Source organism: Pocillopora damicornis, chromosome 1, assembly GCF_964200805.1.
Source record: "Pocillopora damicornis chromosome 1, jaPocDami1.2, whole genome shotgun sequence".
Lineage (NCBI taxonomy): Eukaryota > Metazoa > Cnidaria > Anthozoa > Scleractinia > Pocilloporidae > Pocillopora > Pocillopora damicornis.
This window is the reverse complement of record NC_142670.1, coordinates 32,857,482-32,864,491: the sequence shown is the minus strand read 5'-3', so window position 1 is coordinate 32,864,491 and position 7,010 is coordinate 32,857,482.

The window sequence follows — 7,010 nt, the reverse complement described above, 5'->3', positions numbered from 1 at the left end:
TGTAAACAAAATGTTTGAGCAATCAGGTATACGAGGTATAATAATCAATAGCCATATATCAGAAGTCTTCAGAAAGAAAATATTCTGTTTTCAGAAAGCTGTCAAGAAAGCTAGTAATCGTGGCAATTAAATGCACTTCTTAGCAATTTGGAAACGGGCCCTCGGTATCGATTTAAGGTGTATTACAACGAGGTTGATGTACATCAGCTTAAAGATGAGAACAGCCAGTCGAGGGGAGAAAAAATAAAATTAGAAGAATAGTTGGTACAGGAGAAGGCAAAGCGATTGCGAGTGGATAAAAAAGCCCGAGAAGTTCTCGAGAAAGCTGAGAAGAAAGGGGCCTTCTACAATAAAAAATTTATTCAGTTGGCCAAAAAAGTGATTACAAATGGGACAAAAGGTAGAGGCCCAGCTAAGAAAAAGTTTAATGACTATTCTAAGCACCATCAAAATAGAATTAAAAACCAACTGAAGGAGGGGTGCCAAACTACACTCTCCTTTCTTGGGCTGTACAATTTTGTTGCAACCAAAATTGAAGTCCTCAACACTGAAACTAATCAATATGAAACTTTCAATCTTGTTGGAGAGAGAGAGCTGCCATTTACAGAGTCTGACCCAAAGGCCCTTAATAATGATGACATTGATAACATAAATATGTGGCTTTACCTCAAAGATAAATTCATTATTTCAAATGAGGCCTGGCATGAAATTGCCATTAAGGCTGATGATCTCCCCAATATATATTCCATCAAGAAGCAAATTAATGAGCTAAACAGTGAATGGAACTAGAAACCAACACCAGGAGATGCTGAAGGTGTTCAGTTAGGATTTGCAGAAAGCTTGCAAAAGCACATTGTTAAGCTTAAGAAGAATGGAGAAATCAATGATGGAGAAACTATTAAGATCAAGCTTGGTGGTGATGGTACAAATATTGGAAAGGGGCTTACAGTTGTCAACTTCACTTTTACTATTCTCCATGAAAAGGATGTGGTAATGGGTGTGAAGGGAAATTATATACTTGCTGTTATAAAAACTACAGAGACATATGATAATCTGAGAGACAGCCTAGCAGACCTTCGAATGGAAATGTCGAACTTAAAGGAGATAAGTGCAAATAATTGCACATATAAAATTGAATACTCTTTACGTGGATATTTGAAATTTTTAGCGCTGGTATGTGGTTTAGGCAGGGCAAATGAGGATTATGCTTGTGTGTGGTGCAAGTGTCCCAGGGAGCAACGGTGGGACACAAGCAAGACATGGTCAATTAATGACCCCAAATTTGGTGCTAGAACTGTCACCAAAATAGTAAGGTTTTCCACTGGAAGGAAATTAAACTGTAAGGCACAACCATTATTTGGTTTTATACCTATGGACCTTGTCATCATAGATACACTACATTTTTTTCTGAGGATTTCAGATGTTTTCATTAACTTGTTCATAAGAGAGCTGAGAAGAAGTGATGCTACTGAGAAAAAAAAACCTCTGATGGATTCCCAAGAGATAAATATAAACACATGGCATGTTATGAAAAATTTATAAAAAGTATGGGAATCACTTTTAATTTTAGAATCAACAAAGAGAGCAAAAAGCTGGAATATAGAGATCTTACTGAACCTATGCTTGTCCCTCTTTGCAGTCAAAACAAAGACATACAAGTGATCTGGGCTAAATTTATGGACATAATTGGTGATTTGAGGCTAGATTTTATATCTGAAGAGGGTATTCTTGAACTGCAAAGAAATATCAAATCATGGTTTGAACACTTTCTAAAAGTTTACCAAGCAAAAGATGTCACTCCCTATATGCATGCACTATGTTATCATGTTCCTGAGTTCCTGTCACTTTATCAGAACATAGCATATTACACATAGCAAGGCTTGGAAAAATACAATAATAGAGCTTCTAAAGATTTCTTCAGATCCACAATTCACAAAGGGGTTGATGCCCTCAAACAACTGTTTCTGAAAAAAAACAGGATTCAGTTCCTGGAGGCAGCAGGTTATGAAAGGGTTTAAGAACACCTACAACGATGAGCTTGTATTCAATGATTGGACTTCTTTGTCCCAGCTAATACTTAATAGTTCTTGGAATTACATAAGCAAAATCTTCAGCTACATTTAAAACTCTTTCATCCCACTTCAGCCCCAGATATGAATCAAGCACCCTATTTAACTCCAATTGGTAAACCATCTTCCCTCTTTGAAGAACGCCGGGCAAAACACTCCCAAGACCCTCCATGAAAACATCTTGGTCAACATTAAGGTCCATGTTTATATCAGGGTCCTATCGCCGTCTAGACCAAAGCTTTTTCTTTATTTTACGAACAAGTTGGCCACGGAACGATTCTTTTCTATCCTCTAGAGAGTTTTTCGAGGGAATGAACAGCTTTTCGCTGCGAACAAACGGAAAATATCCAGATCCTCTATCGGCCCTGAAGAGTGTCCATTCATCGAAGCATGTGCTATAGCCAACGTAATGAATTTTCAACCTCTCTTGTTGATTTTGTCAACCTCCCTGATCTCAATATCATACAGTTTTGTATCTTTCTATCGTGGATTCCCCTTTCTAACGGGGGTTTATGTTAAGTATTTGTTGCAAAATCGCTTTGCTTTTTTTTATTTCCCTCTTTAGCCTGTCCGCCATTTTTAAAATTCGCAACGGAGACCATGTGCATCACGTAGGGTTAGTGGTCGCGTACACCTGGAACCGAGAAAAACAAATGTGCGTCGCGCTGGGGAAAGAGTTTGATATGTTTACAAAGCGCCAACTAAAATTAAATATGAGATCCCAGTATGCCCTCTTGGCCAATTCTTGATCATATAAATAGAGAATAATACATGGGCGCGCGTAGATATGGAATTTCTCTGCGAGTGTTTAACTCGATAGCTCACGAGTGAGCGCAGCGAACGGGTGAGATGATGAGTTGAACACGAGAAGAGAAATTCCATATCTACAAGTAACCATTTATTATTTTGTTTATCATATAAACACAATGGCCCTTTACTCACAAGAAGCGCCGACTTCCTTAATGAATGAAAATAAATGAATCGACAATTGCCAAATAACAATCATGGAGTGCGTTGGCGCTAAGTATAACTCTTTGGATGGAAAAATGCGTTAAATCACGATTTCAAAAACAACAATGTTTGTAATTTTCAATTTACAAAATTCCATTTATTGACTTTGTCCTTATCAACAGAAAAAGTCTTTCAGGTAAACGGCCAAAATCGGCCAGTAGCTAATCTTCCAGCTGTCGATTTTCATTCTCAGCCGCGAGAAATGCCAACACCAAAGCCGTAGCCTTCGGTTTTTCTTTGTGTATATTGTTTTTTTCCCCTTCTAGAAAAGTTTGAATCTAACCTTCTATCAGCGATACGAATTTTTTAGTGTTTTAGCCGCCACAATTCGAGAAAGTTCCGACAAGCTACCTTGTATTGAGAATCGTGAAGGCTTTGCCGCTCATTCATTAACCTGACCGAGTGGCGCCAAGGGCGAGTGACGTGTCAGCAGCTGATTCGCTATATCAACACAGGTGAAAAAATTTCGTATCGTGTTGTTACGGCTTTTCTCAGGACCGGAAATCCTTGTGTAACATCGCGGTTTATGTGATAAATCTTTTTAACAAATCTACTTGTATTATCAATTTTATCCTTAACATTCTACCTAACCTGAGGACACTGGGAATCAATCCTTTGTAAAATCCTGTTACTCCTTCGTGCCTAAGATTTTGAAAAGAACCTTTCGTGAGAGGAGAAAAGGAAAAGAATAAAACACCTAATTCATGAAAATGTGGACTTAATAACTTAGCCGTAAATGGAAGTCAACCCAAAAACTGGATCCGGTCCTCAAACAAGCTGGTATCAGTTCTCCACTAATTTCGGTCCAGTTCTCTGTCAAATTGTTTCAAAAGGGGAATACTGTACCTCCATTTAATGTAGATGGATTTGAAACTAGAGATAGAAAGCTAGTCTGTAACGTATTAAAAAAAGTTAACTTCTCATATTAAGTTCCAACTGACCTGAAAATCTCACTAATCACATCCAACACGCCGTTTTATTCCACCATCGTGTATTGATCCTTTAGAAAAGTAAAATTATTGAACAACAAATAACATAAGGAAACAGTGAAATAGAGCGATTCACCAAAAAATATAATAAATTTAATTCCTTTATTGTACTACATTTTATTCTTTTTTTTTTCTTGAGCCCAAGGTATTAAGGTACACATGGAACGTTACACACCACTGGTGACTTTTTGGATTTGATTGACTTTATTAGAGACCAATACCCTGCATACTTCACTACAAGTCAACACACACACAGTCAAAATTATCTCAATTCAATATACCACCACCTTGACTCAAGTTCAATTCCCTCACAGTGAAATTGTGATTGAGAAAATCAAACAATTAATTATTCACTGCTGAATCAAACATTAGGCTCAAAAAAAATAAAGAAATGATCCCAAACTTGAAAGAGCTCTTGATTTTTAACTACATTCTCCTTGTAAAAGGCATGTTTGAAATTTATACTGATGTAAGGGTGTACATGGTTCACTTTTCTTTTCTCTCTCTTAGATAAAAGGTGTCATTCATCTTTGCAAACAAATATCTTACCAAACACTCATTTGTACTGTGGTATTTGTGCTCTAAGTAAGGTGACAGAGTACTAGAGACATGAGCGAGTTTTGACCACCCATATTAGGTTTGTTAGGTAACCTCGCCCAAACCACAAAAGTTGGATTCACCATTCTAATTAGCAAATAGATGGACCTTAATAGTTGGAAAGTAAGTCAACGTAATATAGATTGAAACTTTCCCAACATTATCTCAAAAATAATGCAACACAATGGGTTACTCGCAAAACATACAATTGTCTATTTGTTCAAAATTAATCAGCGCACTAGAAGGGCATCGAATGAATAAACGTCTGATAAAATCTCCAACTGTGAACAAATTAGTACGCTTCAAACTTCGAGTCTCTTAACGGAGATAAACGCCATGTCTCAGACGCTTTTTTCGAAATACAATCACAACTCTTTTATTAATTTTTTTTGGAATATCTGTAGTACTTAACATTAGAAAAAAAAACAAGATTATTAAGACTGCCCAAAAAAAGCTCGTCCGTGGAAAAGCGCCAAAGTTTGTCCGAGAGGTTAGAAATTTCAGAATTCAGACCACCTGTGCATGGTGTAAAATTTAAATTCGAATAAAAGATTATTTAGGACTAAAAGTCATTAGGATCACTCAAGCTATTAGTAAACTCGCACAGGCACAGAATTTAGAAAAGAAACGAAAACTGAACAGTTTCTTTGACATCAACTTAGATTTAGAAGGCCTATTTGGTGGACTGCTCTATTTTCTCGCTGGTTAGAAGTGCTGTTTCACAGTAATTTTTTTTTTTTTTGGTCGGTCATTTAAATATCGCTTTCGAAAATTTCACAGTTTCAAAACACGGCCAAAATTTATCACATAGAACATAAAAAACCACGATATTTCCATACTGGCATTTGTTTAAATACAATAGCTACAAGGATTCTCTCTAAAATTTCACCTTCAATTGCCATCCATAGAAGGTCTGTGTATTTGTTTTAACACGATATTGATCGAATTCCACTTTGGTTCTTCTACTTTCCCTTCCGGTGTCAAATCAAAAGGAGCAAAAAAATTGAGTCAAATCTGGTACGGGAAATTTTTTATTCTCTATGTATAGAGGGCTGGAGTAGTCTTCAAGACAAATATCAACTATAAAAAATAAATAAATAAAAAAAATAATTAATAGCATGAATCATAAGGTTCACTTTGGATAAATGATTCGAGACAACGTTTCTCCCAATTGTTGATAACTCAGTTAATGGAAAAAATTTTTTTGGAATAATTATCAAGAGAATAAAGTTCAAATTGCTTGACCGGTCTTACTTTTTTCTGCTTTGAGAAGTGGAATATTCAGGACTTAATTGTCTTTAAGCCGCACAGGTGCGGCGGTTGTAATTTGCGTCCAAGTGGCGTCTTTCCTACAATAGAAACCTCACAAAAAATAAATTTCCTTAATGCATCAATTTTTGGTCGCGGAACCATAATTAACAATTTTTTTAAAGGACTTATCTTGGACTCAAGTTCCAGAGCGCAAAGGCTGTGCATACAGAAACGAAGCTACTTGACGACGATTTTGATGCAAACGAAAATCAAAGGTTGGAAGATTTGCCACGGTCCGTGTACCTGAAGGATTTCTTCTGTCGGCAAGGACCAATTCAATAACAGTGAATTTTTTTATATTGGAAATTAGGCCCACTGTTTGTTTTTGTAGTCATTCAAGGCATGTTTTCATCTCGAGTGCATCAACACACTTAACGACTCTTATTCAAGGATTGTCGATCCTTTTATTTTCATTCATTAATAGAGTCGACTTTTCTTGTCAGTAAAGGGCTTTTGTGTTTATTTGATAAACAAAAAACAGATGGTTGCTTGTAGATATGAAATTTCTCTTATTGTGTTCAAATTGTCCTGATGTGCATAGTCGTTCTTGATTTTGGATGATGTCGCGAACATGCATGTATCATTACCTTCCAATATGAATGAAAGAAAAAACACAATTTAATTAAAGACGTTCAGGGGTTCTTTTCATCCATGTTTTAAGGATGCAGGACTTCTTTTTGACGCTAGTAAATGCATGCGTTGTCAGGGACAAAAAAGTGTGATTCCATTTTGTTAGTTTCCTGCCCTACGAAGTGCATGTGTCTCATTTCATCATATAAGGATTCCTCTAACGTTGTTTTTTATCTTTAGGCTGATGAAAACTCTATGAAAATCATCTGTATTTTATTTATCCCCAAGTTTCGCTTTAGTAACTCATACCATTTCGAAAAGTTGCAACATTTTTTAATAGATTCCAGTTTCTTTTATGGCTGTTACACTTAAACAGCGCATTTTTATTCTCAAAGACAAATAGGAACAAGAAATTAATTATTAAGAGCATGAGAGAAATTGACTACTGTGATAGCAACTACTG